At 51.9% G+C, this 22,745-nt stretch overlaps 1 non-coding gene and 1 pseudogene across 1 annotated transcript; one reads left to right on the top strand and one right to left on the bottom strand.

Moving 5' to 3' along the window:
- Positions 1–1,910: 1,910 nt before the first annotated feature.
- On the top strand, positions 1,911–8,781 carry LOC143679984 (threonylcarbamoyladenosine tRNA methylthiotransferase-like; annotated as a pseudogene).
- Positions 2,737–2,842, bottom strand: LOC143652640 (U6 spliceosomal RNA). The gene has a single exon (XR_013160796.1). It is a non-coding gene; the product is annotated as a U6 spliceosomal RNA (small nuclear RNA).
- Positions 8,782–22,745: the final 13,964 nt, after the last annotated feature.

Raw genomic sequence — 22,745 nt, 5'->3', positions numbered from 1 at the left:
TCGACCAAGGAGCAGGCTAAAGAGAAAAATAAACTATAGGGAGGTAAGAGATAGAGAGAGAAGAAAAGCAAGGAAGGAAGAGAGGCTGGGAGAGGAGAGAGAAGAGCAAGTGGGAGAGAAAGAAAGAAAAAGAAGGAAGAAAAGGAGAGGGAAGGGAAAAGGAGGAGGGTGGGAGAGAGGAAAGGGGGATGGGGGAGGAAGAAAGGAGATGAGAGAAAGGATGAGAAAGGAGAAGGGCTCTCAGCATCAAAGCCGCGGTGACAGACAGACAGGGCACCAGATATTACAAGCTCGGTGCCTTTACTTTTCCTCTTTGGGGACATTGGAAATTCTCAAGTCAGGTCAAGAAACTGCCCCCTTGGCTATGATAATTACCAAAGCGATAACAACTGAGGCTTGGCGGCCCTCCTCTGCCCCACACTGAAACGCTCTGTGCACACCGCCCACGCGGGCCCCCGGGGAACCGCCACCAGCCTAGCCCCTGGAAGAGGACACCGAAGCTCAGAGAGGGCAGCGCTCCCCCCGCCAGGGGTCCAGGGCACAGCGGGGAGTCAGGGGGGGGGGGGACCCAGCCCAGCCTCTCCCTCCCCAGCCCTTCTGGGAAGCAGCAGTGGGAAGGGTCCCTTCAGGGCTGCCCAAATAAGACACTTGGCCTCCAGGAGACCTGACCTGGATGCAGATAGAGGGTTTGCAAGGATGCAGGACTGCCTCTTCTTGATTCATTCAACTTCTGGATGGAGACAGTGTCTCAGTGGGGTCTTGACCAAGCGGAGGTCAGTATTGCTCTTGGTGAGACCCCCATGCCGGCCCACCCCTGGCGGCCCCCACACCAGACGCCAAGGGACAGAGAGACACAGGGACCTACATGGCATCAGCCGGTGCCTGCTTGGCCTCTGCAACAAAGCAAAGGGCTCAGACGGCCCCGAGGCCCCGAGGCACGCTGGAAATGAAGCCGGTCTGCAGGGAAGGTTCTCGGGCCTTGGGCCAGTGGTCCATTTTCCCAGACCAAAATAAAAACCTGATACAAAATGCTGATTCTGTGGGACGTCTATCTATTATCTTTACACATATATAATCACACGGTGATGACTTAGCGTTTTTCACTTTAAGTAAATTTCCAGCTTCAATGAAGTAGTCTTCCCCACCTTTTTCTAAGACCCTGCCTTATCATACCTTTTCCCATGAGGCTGCAATCCTGGTTCTCACAATCTTGGCTTCTGATGAGCCTGGCTGGAGAAAACGAATATTCGAAGGCCTTTTCCTCCCCCAAAATATATTCATAGTAATACATATTTTCAAGACATATTTGTATGCTTTAGAGAAAAATGAAATCTCATTAACCAATAGCAGATTTGCCAATTAAATATTTAGAGGTCACTGGGGAAGCAGATATGAATTATTCTTTGTTTTTAAACAGATTTTTGTTTCGTAGCAGTCAACTATGAGATCAATAAGAAAGGCCACGAGCAAAAGTAAAATAGAAGGAAATTGTTGGTTTTTAAGGAAATATGTAAATAGTAAGAGAATGATTAACAGAATGTGTTTATGGATTCTGAATCTTACCCAAAACAGTTTCAGAAAAAGATTAAAAACCTCATTGCAAATAAATAAGTAAACATCACTGCGAACCTTGAATGCAGCGTGTTTCAAGGTCTTCAGAGGACACAGGAGCTCCCGGGAATTAAACCAGCATTACGGCTTCTTCCCGCTGGACGCGGGCGCTGCGAGGAGGACGAGGCGCCGGGGCCTGGAAGGCCATGAGTGCAGGGGGTGCGGGCGGGGGCGCGGGCGGGGGTCCGTGGGCGCGGGCGGTGGGCGCCGTGCACAAGTGTCCCTCCTCCTCTCCTTCGGCGCGAGCCACCGTCGCCATAGCAAATCTGAATAATGGAGAAATCTTGAACCTTTGGCAAATGCAACAACATTTTTGGGAAATCCAAGAACCCGAATGGCCCCGGGCACAGTTAGGAGGCTGTGCTGACCGCGCGCGGAGAGGGTGCTCCTGCTGCAGGGACGGTGATGACCTGACTGACCTCCGAGAATCCGTGGAGGAGCAGTTACCCAGCCTCGCAGGAACGCGGACCCGGGGGCGCCTGGTCCGCCACCCGCGCCCACCGCCCGCGCCCACCGCGTCCCCAGCCCGCGCCCCCTGCGCTCATGGCCTTCCAGGCCCCGGCGCCCCAGCGCGTCCTCCTCGCAGCGCCCGCGTCCAGCGGGAAGAAGCCGTAATGCTGGTTTAATTCCCAGGAGCTCCTGTGTCCTCTGAAGAACTTGATACACGCTGCATTCAAGGTTAGCAGTGATGGCAGAGCGCCACAGACAACGTGGCGTATGTACCTGGGAACCCTTCAGAAGTGTCTTCCCGTGGGAGTTCTATGTAAAGTAAAAGTATGTGAAGCTGGCAATAACATCGTAGTCTATAAAGGAAAATAGATGTTAGGGTCAGCATTGTAGAAAGACCTGATTTCTATATTTGAAAAAGATCTTTATCTGCTTAGAGTGTGACAGAGGCATCACACAATTGTGACACCTCCAAACTGTCTCCTGGGGCGCCCGGTTATTGTAACACCCGTTTTAAATTTATATCTATTTTTAAACCAAATTTGTAATATATCCTCAAAGTCATTCAGAGAATCTTTTATTTATGCATGAATAATCACTTCGTTTTCAGCAAAATGCTTTGGTATAGAATTATTTGAAAACCAAGAAGATATATTTTTCTTTTTTTTTATTATTTTAAAAAATATGAAACACTTCACGAATTTGCGTGTTGTCCTTGCGCAGGGGCGGTGCTAATCTTCTCTGTATTGTTCCAATTTTAGTATATGTGCCACCAAGCAAGCACCAAGAAGATATATTTTTGTTACAGTTTACTCCGTTATCTCATAATTGATACCCATTTTTTTCTTGGTATATACAAATGGTAAAAATGTTTACAAGATTTACAATAGGTGACTCTTGCAAAAAATAAAATGCAGGTGTTCACAAAGTCTGGAAATATGCACAATATCTATTTTTTAATAGAGTAAACTCCCTTGATTACTTCTTAGTATGCTAAAAGTGCAAGTTTATTCAGTGAAAATTAGAGACACAAATCATCTAAGGCAATGCATTGTAGATGTGTATTTAAGGATTGATGGAAATACTGCTTTATTGTACATTGTTCACTGCAATTTTGTACAGCTTACTGAAGTTTGAATTGTTAGTGAGGAAAAATGCATTGAACATAGCATGTATTATCAGTAAACTATTTATTATGTATTCAGTCTGTGTTTCCAGACTTTATGGGCATCTGAACAATTTTAATTCAGAAGACTGAAGAATAACCACCCATTTTAAACCCTGTTAAAATGGTCAACATGGAAAGGATATATTATTCTGTGTAAGGCATCTCATATATGTACTTTTTCCTAATTGATCCCATTAGACTTGCTGCATAAGTTAAAAAAAATCAATATTAGGAAGAAATGAAAAGGTACTCTAGAGTTAACTTTCGATCTCATAAAGGATGAGAAGAAAACATTTGGAGTATAAAAACAAAGTCCAAATAAAGGAAGGGACACTTAGAAGTTTCAAAAAATCAAGGCATTTAGTTTAATTTTAAATATCCTTTTCTGTCAATCTGTTATACACATTGTGTTTATTTTTCTTTGCATTTTAGGAAAAGGTAAATGATAAAGAGGCCAGTGAACTCCAGGCTTTGCTCAGTCAACGCCTTCCCCCGTGTCCACAGGAGGCAACTGCAGGGTCTACATGGCTTTGGGGGAGCATCCAGCACGCCCACATCCAAACCGGTCCTGTGGAAGTGTAAGGAGATGAAGACAAAAGTCTAAATCAGCCCCAGTTCAAAGGAATATTTTGTTATGGCCAGAGAGAACCTTCTCTGTGGGTTCTTACAGGGGAAGTGTCCGACCAGCAGACTAGCACCTCTCCATGTATCTCAGGTCTTTTCTAAGTTGATCTCTGTCCTGAGCACAAGTGACAGAAAGTAAATAAAAATTACTACAATCAAACAAACAAAAAACACCCCAAAGCAGGGGTGGGGGAATTATTAGCTCAGGTCATTACAGAGTCCGAGGGTAATAGCTTCAGGCACTGAATCCAGCATGGTTTCAGGAAGCATCCCCCCACCTTGGCTGTGTCTCCTCGCCTGTGGATTCCGTTCTCCAGCAGACTCTCCTGTCCCGCACCTTTTCACATCCCCGGCAGTTCTGCTGGAAGGAAAACTTCTCTGGCCTGCAGGTTCGATGAAAGTCCCAGAATTGCATCTCACCGAGCCACATGGTCATCCTCGCTCAATCTCTGTGGCCAAGGGCGTGGAGCTCTCTGTGGCTCAGGCTCACTGCTGCTGCAAAGAAAGAACCCAGACTCATACTGATGAGGGCAGGCTTTGCCGTTCAGAAGAGCTGGGCTAGGGGGAGGAGGGAAGGGGCAAACCCACCAGGCCGTCGTGGCATCGGAGGTGGCACAAAATGAAGCGCCACTTTCATTGCATTCTGTGGGTTGAGGCAGTCTCAAACTACATAAATTCAAGAAAAGAGGTCACAGACCCAGCTCACATGCGAGAAGTGCTCAAAACCTTGCAGCCACCTTTTAAGACCAACCAGCACACCAGGCAATCAGTTCAAACTGCATCCTTGGATTGACTTTTCCTCTCTATTTCACACTTCCCAGCCCTGCAAATGCAATTCCTGAGATCACTTCCCCAAATAACCTACCTGCCTACGAGTCCTTTAGGCTTTGCTTATGGGGATCCCAAGCAAAGACCCGTCCCATAGCTTCAAACAATTTGGGGACCCTATAGGCTTAATAGGACATGGTTTAGTTTAGATGGAAATGAGTGCTAAATTAAACCCACTTCAGTTAGAATTTATGATGCTCCTTGGAAGAATTAGGAGACTTACCCCAGAGATGAAGTCTAACCTACTCCACGCTCTGCCTTCACAAGACTACCTTTCACTTTTTAAACCTCTCCCACCAGTGCCTGCTGGCGTTACCGAAACCTTGTGTTTTTTTTAAGTGCTTTTTAATTATCTTTTCATTTCTTCCCAATTTTATGATGTATCAACATGTATACAAGGGAGGGGAAAAACTGCCAGGTCCTTCAGTTTGTCTTCATAATCCATTTGTTACAATGTGGCAGGGTCTGGTTTGACTCAAATTCCACCCTGCCTAAGGGGCTCCCTGGATGTACAGATCTGTGTTCTCCCCTGTGGCTTCTCTTTCCCTTCCATCTCCTGGAACAAGTGAAGTTCAGAACTGAAGGTCAAGCCCAATGTTTGTTTATTTCAAAGCATGTATCATTTACAAGGGCCGTTTTCTTCACTTTCCTGAAAGAAGCAATCTGTAACTTTTTAGACTAAAACACAGTAAGCATGCTTAAGATATTTCAGCTACCCTCCAGTGACTCACTTTATCTTCTTTAGGAGAAGATGCCCCAGTTCATGAAGTCCCCAGAGCCCCTCAGGAGGCAGATGAGGCAGGGGGTGGCATCTCCCCAGGCTGGTGGGGTTGTCGCCTGGTCACCACGGCAGTGGGCTGGAGGATGCCACGAGGTCCAGTGTCGGGAATCCTGGGGTTTGTTCTCAGCAATGTCTTGTCCGTTGTTTACCCGGTGCCCGAACTCTTTGGGCTAGTCAGTAATGAATCCGTTTCATCCTTCCAGCATCTTCCGAGGAAGATACAGAATAAACAGGGAAAAACTGACAGCCAGAGAGTGTACGGAGCTTGCTGGTGGGTTGTGTGGGCTGAATTTGAACCCAGAACTCCTGACTCCTGCACCTCCACCGCTAACAGCCCCACTCCTGTGGGGCCCCTCCAAAGCTCTCCATGGGGGCGGCTAGATTAGTGAATGGAAGCACAGGACGCCCAGTAAAATCTGAACTTCAGGAACACAAGAGGTATTTTAGTATAAGTATGTCCAAAGAATGCAAGGTCCTGTATTTTATCCGGCAGCTGTGGTTTCTGTTAGCAAGAAAGAAGATCGGTGGCTCTTGGGGACAGGCACACAGCTGCGTCCCCAGTGCCGACTACCCGGCAGAGACAATAAACAGCCAGTGACCACAGCGACCCCCGCCAGGCCTGTGCAGGGGGCGGCAGAGACAGCGCAGGGAGGGAGGGACTGACCGAAGCGCATGTGGCCACTCTGGATGCAAAATGGTAGTCAGTGACCAGTGCAGAGACGCTGCCTGTCTAAATTCAAGCCCCATTTGGAAAGCTTCCTCAAAAGTTTGCACCTCATCTGGTACTATTGTTATTTATGTAATTTTGTCTTTAAATTTGACTCTTTTTTACAGAAATAAACAGAAAACTCGTTTATCATGATTCTAAAAGTAAAACCACTTCCACTTGCCGTACACGAAGGTAACTGTAAGAATAAATAGTTTTAGAAGTAAGCGTGGGGGAGATGTATGTGTCATCTAAAGCCTGTGTGGTTTCCGGAGGGTAGCACGTTGATTCTCTTTCTTTAAACTGACTTGGCTTTCGGAAGGTCTTGAGTCTAAATGCATAAAATCAAGAGAAGTTGCCCTCTGCATCCTGTGATGCACTGCTGGATGACACAGAAGATATTGTGTCACAGGAAGATTCCAAGCCACAAGATAGGCATTTTGCAAGAAAGCATGTTGTTCCATAAGTGCGAAGGCAAAATGCCCAAAACTGTTTGCCAGAAGAGGACACTCCACCAAGTTATAGTGCTAGTCCAGACACACAGGAAATCTGGATATGGCCATGGGGTGGTTCTCTTAATATTCAGATGGAGAATATATGGCTGGACAGCTAGCTGCTTATGGATATAAAATTACAGACAATGCCTCAGGTGCAGATTTATGGCTCCTGAATTGTTGTACTATAAAAAACTCAGCTGAAGACCACTTTAGAAACTCCATTAAAAAAGCCCAAGGGCAGGCCATGGTGGCTCAGCGGCAGAGTTCTCGCCTGCACATTAGAGACCCGGGTTCGAATCCCGGTTCCTGCCCACGCAAAAAAAAAAGCCCAAGAGGAGAACGAGAAAGCAGTGCTCGCTGGATGTGTTCCTCAAGCCCAGCCTCGCCAGGACCACCTTACGGGACTGAGTATCATAGGGGTTCCACAGATCGCTCGTGTAGGAGAAGTTGTGAAGGGAACAATTAAAGGTCACTCTGTGAGACTGCTGGGGCTGAAAAAGGAGAATGGAAAACGGTTGGGGGGAGCGCAACTGGATTTGCCAAAGATTATGAAGAATCCACTGATAGAAATCATTTCCATCAATACTGGGTGTCTCAAGGCCTATACCTACTGCAAAACTAAACACGCCAGAGGAGATTTGGCCAGTTAGCCAATTGATGAACTAATAGATGGAGCCAAACAATCGTTTCGAGAGGGTGTTAGTGAGATTTGGTTGACCAGCGAAGACGCAGGGGCTTATGGCAGGGATATTGGCACCGACCTCCCCACACGACCATGCAGACTGGTCGAAGTGATTCCTGAGGGAGCAATGCTGAGGTTTGGCAAGACAAATCCGCCCTATATTTTAGAGCGTCTGGAAGAAACAGCGAAAACCCTTAATCATTCCCGAGTCTATGCTTTTTTTGCATCCATCAGTCCAGTCTGCCTCTGACAGGAATGAAAAGGGAATACTGTGTGGCCGACTTCAAAAGAGTAGTGGATTTTCTGAAAGTGAAAGTTCCTGGAATAACTGTTGCTACAGACATTATCTGTGGTTTTCCTGGAGAAACAGGTCAAGATTTTCAAGAAACAGTGAAGCCTGTTGAAGAGTACAAATTTCCAAGCCTCTTTATAAACTAATTTTACCAGAGACCAGGAACCCCTGCTGCAAAAATGGAACAAGTTCCAGCACACGTGAAAAAACAGAGAGCAAAAGACCTTTCCCAGGTGTTTCATTCTTATAACCCATATGATCACAAGATTGGTGAAAGACAACAAGTGTTAGTAACCGAAGAATCTTTTTATTCCAAGTTCTATTTGCCCACATGGATTCTCTGAGCAGGTTTGAGTGCCAAAGAACCCCTTATTATTGGGGAAAATGGTCACAGTGGACATTAATGAATCAGGAAAACATTTTATAAAAAGGCAACTGGGATCAGATGTACAGCCAAAGTGTACACACCATCTGTGGTAGTTAGATTCAGGTGTCAACTTGGCCAGGTGAAGGTGCCTAGTTCTGTTGCTGTGGACATGAGCCAATGGTACATGAACCTCAGCTGTTGCTGATTACATCTGCGGTTGGCTAGGAGGCGTGCCTGCTGCAAGGAATGATGTTTGACTTAATTGGCTGGTGCTTAAATGAGAGACTCAAGGTAGCACAGCCCAAGCAGCTCAGTGTACCTCATCTCAGCAATCACAGCTCAGTCCAGGCCTTTGGAGATGCAGAAAGGAATCACCCTGGGGAAAGTTGTTGGAACCCAGAGGCCTGGAGAGAAGGCCAGCAGAGATCACCCTGTGCCTTCCCACGTAAGAAAGAAGCTCAGTGTAAAGTTAGCTGCCTTTCCTCTGAAGAACTAACAAAATAAATCCCCTTTTATTAAAAGCCAGTCCATCTCTAGTGCGTTGCATTCCGGCAGCTAGCAAGCTAAAACACCATCCATCACAGCAAACTGTTAGCAAAGGGAGAAGTGTCCGGTTTACTGGAGGAATTCAGAAACAGGCTTGGGGATTGCTCGAGACTCAGCGAGTTCCAGGATGCGGCCGCTGCAGAGGCTTCACCAGGACTGTGCACGGAGGCTGACCATCAGCCTGGCCCTGTGTCCTCTCCTCTTCGCTTTTTTTGTGAAGGTCTTTCATTAAAGCACAACCGAAGGAAGCATCTGTGAAATAGAATACATTTCCAATTAAAATTGTCAGTGAGCCAGGAAAGCACACATTAGTTCTCAGAGGGCAGTGATTTGTGCTGGTCTCTCTGCCTCCTCTCCCGCCACACTTTGTAATGAGGCTCATCCCACCTCATTTTGGGTTGGGCCCATTGGTTATTTGACCTAAAACCTAATAGCAGCTGCCATGGCCTATCTTTTAAATTAAACTCACTCTGGTTTATTTTTAGCAAGGAGTGCAGGTGGTTACATTTTTTTAAAGTCTCCGGTCTTCAAGTCAGAGCTTAATTGTACAGCCGCCCAGGTCATCGTTTCCTTGTGTGGGAAGAATTTTGAAACTTTAATAAACATTTTTAAAGGTAAAAAAAAAGAATGAATAGTTTTAAAAACTCTATCCAAACACTGCCTGAAGTTATCCCCCATGTCCGGTGGGTGTGTGGCACCATTTGGAAACGTGATTTGAGAATAAGGATATTAGTTATTCGTTTTGCATTTTAATTTTACTATTTGGTTATAATTTTAACTTTGTTGAATAATTCTTTAGTAATCATAATAAAATCCTATTGTAGAACCCTTGACCAGCCAGAGGTCACTGAAGCCGGACGCCCTACCCAGCCCCACACCATAGCAGGGGGCTTCGTCCTGGGCTGGTGCCTCAGGGGCACTTTCTGGGGGTCTCTTAGACACCCCGTTGTGCAGCTCGAGGGGACTGGCCAGGGAGGTGAGCAGAGAAGTGGGTCAGCTGAGGTGTCATTTGGGGAAAGCCCTCGTGGCTGGGCTCCAACGGGGTGTCAGGCGATTGGACCCAATTCTTTACGTCTCTGCAGTGGGGCTCTACACCCACATGGCCCTGCAGTGCCCCCCACGGGCAGAGTGGGCACCCCTGCCCCACGAACGCTGAGTGTGTCCATGGAACTCACCTGGCCAGCTCAGAGCAGGGGGACACCCATGCAGCGGATTCCACACGAGCCTGTGTGACTTGCAACGACCTTGGCCACGCTGGCCTCCACATGCCAGCAGGCCCCAGGCAGCCGCTCCTCCTGCAGCTTGGATCCAGTATCTGCTTGGTCTCAATGGAGCTAAGAACATCCCGGAGCCTGGACCCTGGAAAGCCCAGCTGCTTTGCAGCTCAAGCCCCAGATGATCAGCCCAGACCAGCCAAATCAGTTGCAAACCCTCGAGTACAGAATAAATGTCTGTTGCTGTAAGACACTGGCCTTTGGGCTGCTATGTCACATGCCATATACAAATGGAAGTGTCAGCCAGTAAAAGAAGAGATCCCAAATAATGTCATGATGAATGGATTTCTTTTTTTCACATGGGCAGGCACCGGGAATTGAACCCCGATCCTCTGGCATGGCAGGCAAGCATTCTTGCCTGCTGAGCCACCGTGGCCCGCCCTGAATAGATCTTTTGATAAAACAGTCCTAAAGCATTTTAAGCTACATAACTTTTTCTGCCACTAAATTGGCAGCTTTTGCCTCCACTTTCCAGGTTTCTGTTCCAGAATAGTTCTGTGTTGTGAACTGTGCCTGCTGCTTACCCTCTGCCTTGGCGGAATTGCCTCTTTTGCATTTCACAGCTAATTTTAAACTTGGGGCTGGTGACTCCTCTAGTGCTGAGTCACTGGAACAGGGACGGGCTAATTTTCAGCTATTTGTGGGCAGAGATGTGGGGCCTTTGCCTAGTAAAGGAGTGACACTCAGCATGTCCCTTAGAGACTGTGCATGCCAAACCCACTGGCCACATGCACCTCCCATGCTCTCCAGGACAGAGCCTTCTTTTGCAGCTTTTTCTGGTGGCAGAAAAAGGGAAGCTTTCTGGCTATGTCTCAGACTCTAAACAAGTCATGAGAGACTTTAATAAGCATTTCAGGATTACAAAAGAAATGCAAGGAGAAATTCCTCTCTTCAGGGAATCCACAAGATTTAGAGAATGACAACATTTAGAATGATGAAAGAAGGATGCGCCTGGGCTGTCGTCCTGCTGAAGAAGCCTGTTAAAATTCAGATTCCCTGAGCGCCAGCTTCCAGAAAAGTGCTCCCTTTATAAATGATGTGCTTTCACTGAGTATTCCTGTTTCCCCAGTTAGACCATACGTGCTATGAATTCGGAGTCTCATTCTTGATTGCCTTGGCATCATCAACCACCTCTTAAACCCAAGAACAAGAAGTCTGCGGTAAATTCTTGCCGACAACTTAATTCATGGCTTGTAAGAAGCCGGAGGAGTCAGATCTCAATGCAGGATGGGAGGGTTCAAAAGAAAGAAAAGGCTTCATTTCATCAGGAGTGGCTCTGCTCCCTTCCACAGGGTTGTGTTTAATCAGACAGATGCTATTTGGGGCATGAGACTCCGGAGTGAAATCCAGTGTGTGTTCTCATGTCAAAGCCAGGAGTGGCCAGAACATACTCGCACTTAGCTCGCACTCTGTACCTGGTCGGACAGAGCTGCTGGAAAAGGCTCTAACCCTAATAGTCTGAAGTTATTTGAATCTCAAACAGAGGAAATAGCGGACTTATCTTTCAATATTAATATCTGGAATACCCCAAATAGACAAAAAAAAAAAAAAAAAGCTTTTAGATCATGTCTTCATGCTGAATTGATCTGAGCGGGCATTTCAAGCCCAAAGGGAAGCTCTGAGTCCAGGCTATTAAGCAGCAGACAGAGATACACCAGGCAATTGCCAACTCTTTCTTTTATATTGTACAGACCTGGCAGCAAGAGGGTGTAAATTGGCCATAAATCAGAAATAAATTAGAGTTATTTATAAATAGAAATTAAGAAAATGGGATAAGCCCTGTTGCGTTCATACCAAGCATGGTATCAATTCCACTTCCGAGCTCATGAGACTCTGGATGACGTGTGCAGTGGCCTCTCCCTGCTGCTTCCGCGGGCTCTGTGCCCTGTGACCCTCCCCGGGGCAGGTGCCCTCTCCCCATGGGCCCTGCACCCCGGGCTGGGCATGGAAGGAGTGCTGTTTTCCTCCCCGCCAACGTGCTGGGGCAGGAGCAGTGGGGGGGGGGGGCAGGAGGAGGGGTTACAGATGCTGAGCTGCTCCCCCCTCCCCTCCCAACCCAGCCCTCTCAGGGACCCTCTCAGTTCTGCTCTGCCCAGGCCTCAGTGCCCAGGGGACAGACCCTGAGAGCTCCCTCACCCCTGCCTCTGACTTCTGCTTGGGGTCAGCCAAGGGGGCTCTGCTGGAGGTCAAGAGCAGGGCAGTGAGGTCGGCATGTCTTTCCCCGCCCCCTGCACACGTGCTGCCCGCTCCTGCCATCAGCACACGCACGCACGCACACGGACACACAGATACACACATAAAATACTCATGTGCACACATATGCACACCCATACACATATGCACATGTGCACACATACACGGCACACATATACACACTTGCCCATGTGCACACATGCACACACTCATGCACATGCACACATTCCAAGTCCCTCCAGTTGCCATGCTGGGCCTGTCCTCCCATTTGAGCTAAGCCCCTGAAATGTGTCCCCTCTGCCCTTCCTCGTCCCCCACCCCCTCCCAGTGCAGTTCGGCTGGGCTCCCCCACCACCCAATGGAACTGGAGTCACCACTGAAGTGAAGTCACCAGTGTGTGCCCCGTCGCTAAGCCAATGCCCCCTCCTCCACACCCCCCCACCGGTAACCACGGTCACTGTGGTGCCCGCTCCTTCCCCCAGGCCCTTCGCCTGCTGCCCCGGCCAGTGCCGCTGACCCCCGTCTAGCCCCTTCCTCTACCTGGGGGTCTCCCCAGCGGCCCCCTCCAGAAGCCTTGCCCAGGCCAGGGGCACCCACTCCCCGCTGCCCAGGACACAAACCCCCTAGCCTCTCCCCGGTGCGCATTTCCTTTGCTCCCACAAACGAGGGACCGCAACAGCCAAGGTCACTGCCCGGGCAGCGCTGCACACCTGGAGGCCAGGCCCCCAGCCGAGGTTTGTTCAGTGAATTCAGGGGACATTTTATCCATGTCCTCTCCTCGCTGGCTGGTGGCGGGGAACAGGGAGGGGGGTTGTGTTCCCCTCGTCCCCGGTGCGGTTTGAATACCTTGGGCCACGGGGGTCTGCCCGGCCTCCCCAACTCGGTGCTGATGCTCCCCATGAGGTGTGGGGAAGGAACGGCCCAGCCAGCCTGGTAGCAGAGAGGTGAGCCCTGCAAGCTCCAAGCCGGCTCTTCCCTGCAGTCCATGCCAACGCCCAGCGGCTCCCATCCCACGAGAAGCAGGTCAATGAGTTGGGGCACCGGGGCAGATGGCTCAGCCTTTGGGTATTTCTCTCCTTTCCACTCTCCAGAGTGGGGATTGCCGTCTTTCTGAAGTGCGTCATACCCGAGGCAGCACAATCAGGGAAAGGAAAGTTCTCGGAGCCTCCCTCCATATTCTCCTGTCCCAGCTGGATTAGTAAGAGGTGATTGTCCACACAGTGGACAGGCGGGGGTGGGGTATGAATGTCAGCTGAGGTGTGTGCACATGCACGCATAGATACCCCAGTGTACACACACACACACACACAAAGATAATCCAGTGCACATGCACACATGCACTCAGATACCCCAATGTACATACACACACACACAGATAATCCAGTGCACATGCACACACACACACAGAGATATCCCTGTGCACATGCACACCCACAAGGATGCCCCAGTGCACATGCACACACACAGAATCCCGGTGCATGTGCACAAACATACACAGATGCCCCAATACACATGCACACATAAATACCCAAGTGCACATGCACACGCACACAGATACCTCAGTGCACACGCACATGCACATGCACAGATACCCCAGGGCACATGCGTACAGTTAACCCAGTGTGCATGCACACACAGATACCCACCAAAAAAGATGCAAAATGGGCGGGCCGCGGTGGCTCAGCGGGCAAGAATGCTTGCCTGCCGTGCCGGAGGACCCCGGTTCGATCCCCGGCCCCAGCCCATGTAAAAAACAAACAAACAAACAAACAAAAAATAATAAAATTAAAAAAAATAAAAAAAGATGCAAAATGTCAGACACAACAGGGTCTCAGAAGGCAGAGAAATGCTCACCAGAGCCCCTGGACAGTTGGGGGAAGACAGAGCCTTCACTGACCATTTGGGATGACAGTCCAGACTTTAGACCTGGAATGACACAGCCGATTGAAGGGACTAAATGCCTCGAGCAAGCCCCCCCGCCCCCGCCCCCACCCCACTTCCCCTGGCTCCAAGGATGAGCTTTTAAGGACACAGTTACAACTGGGCATACAACCATGGGGGATCTCTGCACTGAAGAGTAAAAAAAAGGCTCTGCTCCTTGCCCCTTCCCCCACCTGTTTGTTTGTTTTTTAAATGTTTTTGTTGGTTTTGTTTTTTCTTTGGGTAAATAGAGGCAAAATTGACGAGGAATAAAATCATTTTACAAAGTATTTTCCCCTTGTTTCCCAAAGTCCTGGGTCAAAACTGTTCATTATAAAGGAAATTGCTCAGCCCTCTAACTAAGATTTTTGAAATCCAAACTCAATTGGCCCTACTACGTGAACTTGAGAATGTTCTTAGAGAGTGAGTCCCATCTACTGACCTCTCTTTTCTGGTACAGAGACTGCTGAAAAGGAACTTTTCAGAGCCACAGGCACAGCAGCCATTCCCATTTTCAGAGAACTGTTTTACTGTTGTTGTTTGTCAGGGTGATTTGCAGTAGCTGTTCCATTAGTCTTCTCGCTCCCCAACTGGGGGGCAATGTGGATTTATTTGCGTCCCCAACAGAGAAGTGGCGGGCAGGCCATGAAGCATCTCCCCAGGGTCTGTGATGCCAACCACATCCATCAACAAACTGGGGCTGGAAGGGAAAGGGGGTGTTACCTGCAGCTGTCTCAGCAGATCTTCCAGGCTTTTTCTCTGGTTTGGATCAGATTCCAAAGCACAGCCTGATTCTGACCCCAGCTGAGTGGGTTGGGAGTGGGGCAGGGTAGGGCCTGAGCCTTTGATGGCAGTGGTGAGGGAGCCCACAAATAAAGCTGCCCCCACCCCACCCCACCCCCACCTTGACTCTTTGGTGCAAAGCTGTGGTGGTTTATTTCACGGTGCTTTCTCCAATGCCCTTTCATAACTGCCTTAGTACTATTCATGTCCATATATATCTTTAAAAAATACTGTTACAAAAAATATATATATACTGTTACAGGTTAGGGTTGTGGCAGGACTCAGGGCTCCAGGCTGCTGCTCAGCCAGCTGGTGGCAGCAGGTAACGGGGGACCTGCAGGTGAGCCCGAGAAGTGGCTGTTGGGAGAAGAGCCAGTCCCTCATGGATCCCGAGAGTGGGAAGTCTGGGACAGGGGCCGGGAGGTGTGGGGGAGCCGGGCTCTTTCCTCCAGGACATGCCCTGGCTACAGTACAGGATGCGCTTTGCAGCCACAGCACAAGCCACTCCCAGCCTGTGTAATGCGTGATTCACAACCAAAGTGCCGTTACGCATCTCTGGAGACAAGGTAGAGGGACTGTTAGGGAGCGGAAGGCAGCACTACATTTTGGATTAAGAAGAAGCCCGTCTCGATTGACTCTGACCACCCTGTGCCATGACCTGGCCGGAGGAAAGGGCCCCAACTGTACAATGCTTACACTCGTGGGTCTAAGCCATCACAACTCTCAGCACCTCCTCTTTGAATCTAAGGCTGCTACGGTCAGTGAAATCTTGCTCGCCATTAACTGCACCCTGGAATCACGCATGAGACTGCTCACCAACTCATTTGCTCAAAAACAAGGAAAACTGAACCGATGCACAAGCTACAGCTTCCAGAAGGAGAAGCCCTCAGGGCAGCAGGGGCCTGGCCTCCAGCCTCCATGTGCAGCTGAAGCTCTGAGCCTGCCGGCCAGGTTAAAGCCCCCATGGGGTCCTGGCATCCTGGGGAGGAAGGGTGGCCCCTGGCACATGGGCATGGGGCCGGTGGGTCCTGGGAGCAGGTGGGGGAAGAATGGATCTGCATGGCAGTGGCTACAGGGAGCAGTGCCCGGGGGCCAGCCCACCACTGGGGAGCCACAGGCCCACCCCATCCCCTGACCATTTTCACTGCCTGGGGTCCAGCCTGAGGGCGTACATACATAGCCAGGTGCAGACACTTTCTTGCAACTGTAGTCAAATTTCTAAAAGCAAATGTAGAACAAAAATGTACATTTCTGTTTTTCCCTTTGAATGAACGTGTGTACTCTTTATCAAGAAAATATGTATTTTGTTACAAAGGTATCCCGTTTGGAGAATGTGCTCAGGGTATGAAGTGACCCGCCAGCTTCCCCCACCTCCCGTCTTTATTTCAGTCCTGGTTTTGGTCCTCAGTGGCCTGCGGTTCAATACCCTCTACAGGTCAGCCCAGGAGGGTTCTCAGCCTTGGGGGAGAGGAAATCCTTCTGGTTCTCCAAGGGCTGCAAGATACCTCTCCCCCCACACACACCCCCACCCCCGCCCTTGTCCCAAACCACATCTGCGCTTAGCAGGTCAGGGGCCAGTTGCAGAGCAGGGGGCACTGTGGGATGGGGGCCCATGTCTCCCTCACGCACGTCCCGCGCCTCCTCACCCCACCTCCCGCACCTCCTACATCTCCCACACCTCCTTCCCCCAATTCCCTCCCACCTCCCTCCCACCTCCCTCCCACCTCCCTCCCACCTCCCTCCCACCTCCCTCCCACCTCCCTCCCACCTCCCTCCCACCTCCCTCCCCCTCCCGGCACTTCCCTCCCACACCTCCCTCCCACCTCCCTCCCACCTCCCTCCCACCTCCCTCCCGCCTCCCTCCCGCCTCCCTCCCACCTCCCTCCCGCACCTCCCTCCTGCCTCCCTCCCACCTCCCTCCCACCTCCCTCCCACCTCCCTCCCGCACCTCCCTCCCACCTCCCTCCCACCTCCCTCCCGCACCTCCCTCCCACCTCCCTCCCACCTCCCTCCCGCACCTCCCTCCCACCTCCCTCCCACCTCCCTCCCGCACCTCCCTCCCACCTCCCTCCCGCACCTCCCTCCCACCTCCCTCCTACCTCCCGCACCTCCCTCCCACCTCCCTCCCGCACCTCCCTCCCGCACCTCCCTCCCACCTCCCTCCCACCTCCTGCACCTCCCTCCCACCTCCCTCCCGCACCTCCCTCCCACCTCCCTCCCACCTCCCGCACCTCCCTCCCACCTCCCTCCCGCACCTCCCTCCCACCTCCCTCCCGCACCTCCCTCCCACCTCCCTCCTACCTCCCGCACCTCCCTCCCACCTCCCGCACCTCCCTCCCACCTCCCTCCTACCTCCCGCACCTCCCTCCCACCTCCCTCCCGCACCTCCCTCCCGCACCTCCCTCCCACCTCCCTCCCGCACCTCCCTCCCACCTCCCTCCCACCTCCCTCCCACCTCCCTCCCACCTCCCTCCCGCACCTCCCTCCCACCTCCCTCCCACCTCCCGCACCTCCCTCCCACCTCCCTCCCGCACCTCCCTCCCGCCTCCCTCCCACCTCCCTCCCACCTCCCTCCCACCTCCCTCCCACCTCCCTCCTGCACCTCCCTCCCACCTTCCTCCCACCTCCCTCCCACCTCCCTCCCCCTCCCGGCACTTCCCTCCCACCTCCCTCCCGCACCTCCCTCCCACCTCCCTCCCACCTCCCGCACCTCCCTCCCACCTCCCTCCCGCACCTCCCTCCCACCTCCCTCCTACCTCCTGCACCTCCCTCCCACCTCCCTCCCGCACCTCCCTCCCGCACCTCCCTCCCACCTCCCTCCCACCTCCCGCACCTCCCTCCCACCTCCCTCCCGCACCTCCCTCCCACCTCCCTCCCACCTCCCTCCCACCTCCCTCCCACCTCCCTCCCGCACCTCCCTCCCACCTCCCTCCCACCTCCCGCACCTCCCTCCCACCTCCCTCCCGCACCTCCCTCCCGCCTCCCTCCCGCCTCCCTCCCGCCTCCCTCCCGCCTCCCTCCCACCTCCCTCCCGCACCTCCCTCCCGCCTCCCTCCCGCCTCCCTCCCGCCTCCCTCCCACCTCCCTCCCACCTCCCTCCCACCTCCCTCCTGCACCTCCCTCCCACCTTCCTCCCACCTCCCTCCCACCTCCCTCCCCCTCCCGGCACTTCCCTCCCACCTCCCTCCCGCACCTCCCGCACGCTGCCCAGTCATCCACCCGGTCTGCTCCCTTGCGATCAATGCCAGGCCGGACACTCAGCTTCTGCTCTTCACTCACATCCCAGAAACCAACCCCTAGAACTGCCTCTGCCGAGCACCACTCAGAACGGGCCCCACCCTCAAAGGACGCAGTTTGCAAAATGAGGCCCTTGGCATTAGGGGTTCACAGCACCCACAGTTTACGCTGCGTGGTTTCCGACCTGCATATATTGACCTGGAAAGACCTGTGCTTCAGTAGAGAAACAAAATCACCATTCCTTCTCAAACTTAGGATCACATTTAATTGGGATAATCAATGTATAGTAATAAAAGTACTTTGCAGTCATTTTATTTTATTCCCTTGTAAGGACAATAATAGCTGCTCAATTGGAAAGTGATTGAATGATTAGTCATGTAGTCATTTAGCAAGTATTTTTTGAGCAGCTACTTTGTGCAAACACGGTTAGTTGTGATGGGTGCACAGAGATGGTAATGCAATTAATTCTGTGAAATTAGGCAAGTAATGCATTCTTGCCGCACCTAGAACTGCCAGATTCTGAGATTTGTTCGTGAGCAAAACGCAGATATGATCAGTGTAGGAACAACCGAGTAAAGTAGCACGCCCACTAAATTGGCACCTCTAATGTAATGAAGTCTGTGCGCTAAGCAGGAGAAGAGTTAGCAGCAGGCGCAGGCCCAGGCGAAGGCTGCAAATGCTCCCTGCTCTGTGGGTTGCAGGCAGCCTGGAGAACATGGCTGTCAAGGGGACGGGGTCGTGGGGTCCTGTAAGCCTCAGGGCCGTGAGCCCGGCCTCTGCACTCGGGCCCCCTGGATGAGCCCAGCTCTCTCTCCTCCCTCTAGGAACGTGCGGGGCTCTGTGCCTCAGTTTCCCACCTCTGGAGCCTGGAGCCTGGACCTCATTTATGTAAATGAGGCACTGCAGGTGCGCCGCCCTGTAGACTGTGCCTGGAGCACAGGGAGGTGGGAAGGAGTCAGCTGTGGCCAGTTCAGGGTCACGGGAGGTGGGTGCTGGGTCCATGTGACAACTGACCAGTGAGAACGGCTGCAGGGAGGAGAGGCCATCCTGGGTCAGAGACTCAGCACGGCACCCACGGGGCCCTGAGCTATGAGCCACCCACTGAGCAGGTCTGGCAGCCCACATGGGGGTCTGCAGTGCCCGGGGGGGCAGCAGGGCTGAGGTGGAGCAGGGGGCAGAGTGTCTGTGACCTTAGCTGGCCAAAGGCTGCCTGTGGAGGCAACAGACGTGGGTGACAAGTGAAACTTTAAAGTGCAACTAAGTTGCTGTGGCAGTAAATCTTCAGGGCCCTGTACGATAAGCAGAGGCTACTGGAGCCTGTTGGAGGGGGCCGTGGTTTAAACTGGTCTAAAGGAGGATGGAAGTTACAGGAGCAGGCAGGAGAGGAAGCAGTCCAGGAGGGGATCAGTGCATAAGCGGGGACACGGAAGCAGGACCTGTGCAGAGGACAGTGGGCAGGTCGGCTCAGTGGCGGGCAGTGCAGGTGAGGGTGCAGATGAGAATGGAGGTGAGAATGAAGGTGAGGGTTCAGGTGAGAATGGAGGTGAGGGTGCAGGGGAGGGTGGCATCGCCTTAGTTGAAAACTGCTGAGAAGGGCCTCCCTCCACCTCCCGGGATGGGAGAGTCCACGCTGCCTGGTGGCCCTGCAATATACACAGTCATTCAGTTATTTTTCCTTTTTTCCGGCTCTCAATGAACCAAAAGCTCTCTTGTGGCTTTAATTTTCATCATTTAAGATGCCAAAAAATTAAAAACAAATGAAAGGCATTTAGGAGAATGCCTGAAGGAGTGAGCAGGCCGCCCTCCTGAAGTGAATGGACTCGTTTTGGGGTCTCTGCTCTTATCAATTATTTATTGAGCCCTGATGATGTTCCTGGCGCCACCGAGACAGAGGGAGACTGGGCTCCTGCCTGGGGGCTTCCCAAGAAAGGAAAGAGAGAGTTCTCGAGGCTAAGAGATGTGCTCCAGCTGCATGACAGCTATCCACCATGGCGAAGGGCTGCTCTGTGCCTTTATCATATTTTTAATGCTGTTCATTTATTTTCCAATTATAAAGAAAATAGGAAGTTTGTACAATATTCCTAGAAAATAGAGGAAAAATGAAAACCCACTCCAGTATTTCTAATGCACATCTAAAAAGTCTACTTGGTTTTAGGAAATTAACCTGAGTTTGAAGATGTGCTCTTCAGATTCCGCCTTGAGTTTTACTTCACATTATAAGTATAATTTCATTATATTTCATTAGGCCATAAAGCAGTCTGCAAACCATGACTCCTCAGGGCTGCAAAGTATCCCATCCTAGAGGTGACGGAGCAGGTTTCAGGCAGCGTCTGGCTGCACAGTAACTGTCTCCTTTCCTCCGTCTGTTTTGGTCGCTAGGAGTGGCTCTGCTGTGGCCATCCTCAGGGCAGCAGCTCTCTCCAGCCTGGCTGCAGCTGAAGTTCATGAAGGGGAAGGGAGGTCCTGCCCTGGCCTGAGTTTCCCCCCCCCGCCCCCCGTAGACCCTCGTGGCTCCACCCACAGAGCCTCGCCTGGGCACGAGAGCCCTGCTGCACCCCGCCAGCCCCCCCCAGCGCACACGGGGCCTCGCCCGGCGCCCCCAGGGCCTCCTTCGCATGTGCAAACCCAGGCACCAGGGGCTCAGAGCAGCCAGACCCTCGCAGTAGGAACCCCAAACCACCGGGAACCCTAATTACTCGGGGCAGGTCAGCTACAAACAACAGAGCACCTGCTTAGGCCGCTTTCCTCCTGTTTTTAGCTTCTTCCGAGGGGCGTCCTTCTAGGGCCGCGTGCCGGACACTGCCGGCCCCCCTGGAATGGAAGCCCCGCTGGGTCCCAGCAGCTCCCCGTTGTCCCACCACCAGCGGGAGTGGACGGAGGGGACGCAGCCCCGGCCCATGTCGCTGCAGCAGGGAGCACACCTCTCTGGGCTGCTTCTCCTCCAGCTCCTTGCGGACAACAGAGGAAGGCAGGAAACCAGACTCTCCAGTTCTGAGATGGACACGTCCACCAAAGCACTTTGCGCTAGGAACCAGCTCGTGCATTTTTAACCCATGCTTATTTAATGTAAAGCTTGCACTTCCGGCCTGGCGGCTTAACACTGGACCATCTTTTTATGGCGTTATCCATGGATGGCTTCATCCCAGGGTCCTGGCAGAATGAGCAGCTCTGCCCAGAGCCCCCCAGCCTGGGGCCACATGCATGTCACCCCCACCCCTCCCCCCAGGAGGAGAGCCTCTGCGGGCTTAGAGTTCTCATCCCTGCTCGTGGGTCCCAGTTGGATCGGCCATTTTAACTCAGCATATCACTTTTTTTTTAAATCAATGACTCCTGAATGTTAGGTGAGCATGAGTCACGAAACTTTGATTGAAATAGCAGAAGGCCAATTCAGCCCAGCTTTGTGAAAAAAATTGCAAAGGATGTTAGATAGATCAATCAGCAGAGAACTCCAGGGGCACCGTGGGTTGCAGGCATGGTTGGATCCAGGGGTCAAATGGCAGCTTCAGGACCCAGTCTCTTCCCCCTGCTTGTGTGCACCTGCACCCCGAGGCTGCTTTCTCTGCACTGTGGCAGGATGGGGGGTGCATCTGGTGGGTCTCACCCCCCTGCTCAGAATCCACAAGAAAGAGGGTTTGAGAGCTGCTACATATGTAACAGAAAGTCATCCTCTTTCCTGAGCCTCAGCCTAAGCTCTATTCCCCTGAAGGCCCACCATTTATTTTAAACAGCACATTTGTCCCAGGGCTTCAGTGTAAACAACGACTTTTATATATAATTAGTCTAACAGCTGTCTAAACTGCGGCTTGACTTGACTGAGCATCAGCAGAGCTGAGAGCAGTAGGACCCTCCCATACGCTCACCAACCACTTCACAAACCATCTTTAGCGTTTTATCTCATTTTCTCATGTTCACTTGACTTCTATTCCTTCTGTTCACATCAGTTGGCCCTGCATTGCCCCCTCCTTCCTGCTCGCCTTCAGTTTCCTCATTAATGAGTTTCTGGTGAAGCAAAGTGCACAGAACTCGGCTGGAGAGCTGAGGGCCCTTCCAACATCTGCACAGAGGATGCAGAAGCCACCTTTCCTTCCTGTTGCCTCCTGCCGGCCCACACCTGCAGCCTTTGCCCAGGGCAGAGCTGAGAGTACTACAGGCCAGGGCAGCTACAGGGACTGAGGCTCGCTCGGACAGCTGCCCCGAGTTTGCTCAACAAAATGTGCTGATTGTGAGACAGGAAAGGGTCACAGGAAGAGGCAACAGCCGGGGGCCTGGGCACGACCAGCCTTGCACATCAGGGAGGGGCTGTGAACACAAAGGGAGTGAGCCAGTGAGTAAGCAAGTGAGTGAGTGAGGGAGGGAGGGAGGGAGTGAGAGAGTGAGGGAGTGAGGGAAGGAGTGAGGGAGTGAGGGAGTGAGGGAGTGGAGTGAGCACCTGGGAGGCTGACGGTTAAGAAGTGGCGGCACCTCGCACCCGCATCTCCAGGCCTCTGTGCTGCTGAGTCAGGCCCTGAGAGCTCACTGGGGACACCAGGGGTGGCCTGGGAAGGCTTTGGCACCTTGTCCATTTCCACCAATTCCCTGAATCCACCCCAAATAAACAGCTGTTATGCAAAAAGAGCAGCAGAGGAGCCCCTAAACCATATCCAGCCAGATTGCTGAAAGTTTTCTCCTGTGTGGAAATTCTGAAACTGTGTGGCCTTGAGCTAGTTACATAACCTCTCTGGGCTCGACTTTCCTCTTCTGTGCAATGGAAGCAACAGCCCTGCTGTCCTGTGGAGTGATGAGCCCTGCA

Source organism: Tamandua tetradactyla, chromosome 1, assembly GCF_023851605.1.
Source record: "Tamandua tetradactyla isolate mTamTet1 chromosome 1, mTamTet1.pri, whole genome shotgun sequence".
NCBI lineage: Eukaryota > Metazoa > Chordata > Mammalia > Pilosa > Myrmecophagidae > Tamandua > Tamandua tetradactyla.
This window is presented reverse-complemented; position numbering and strand designations above follow the sequence as displayed.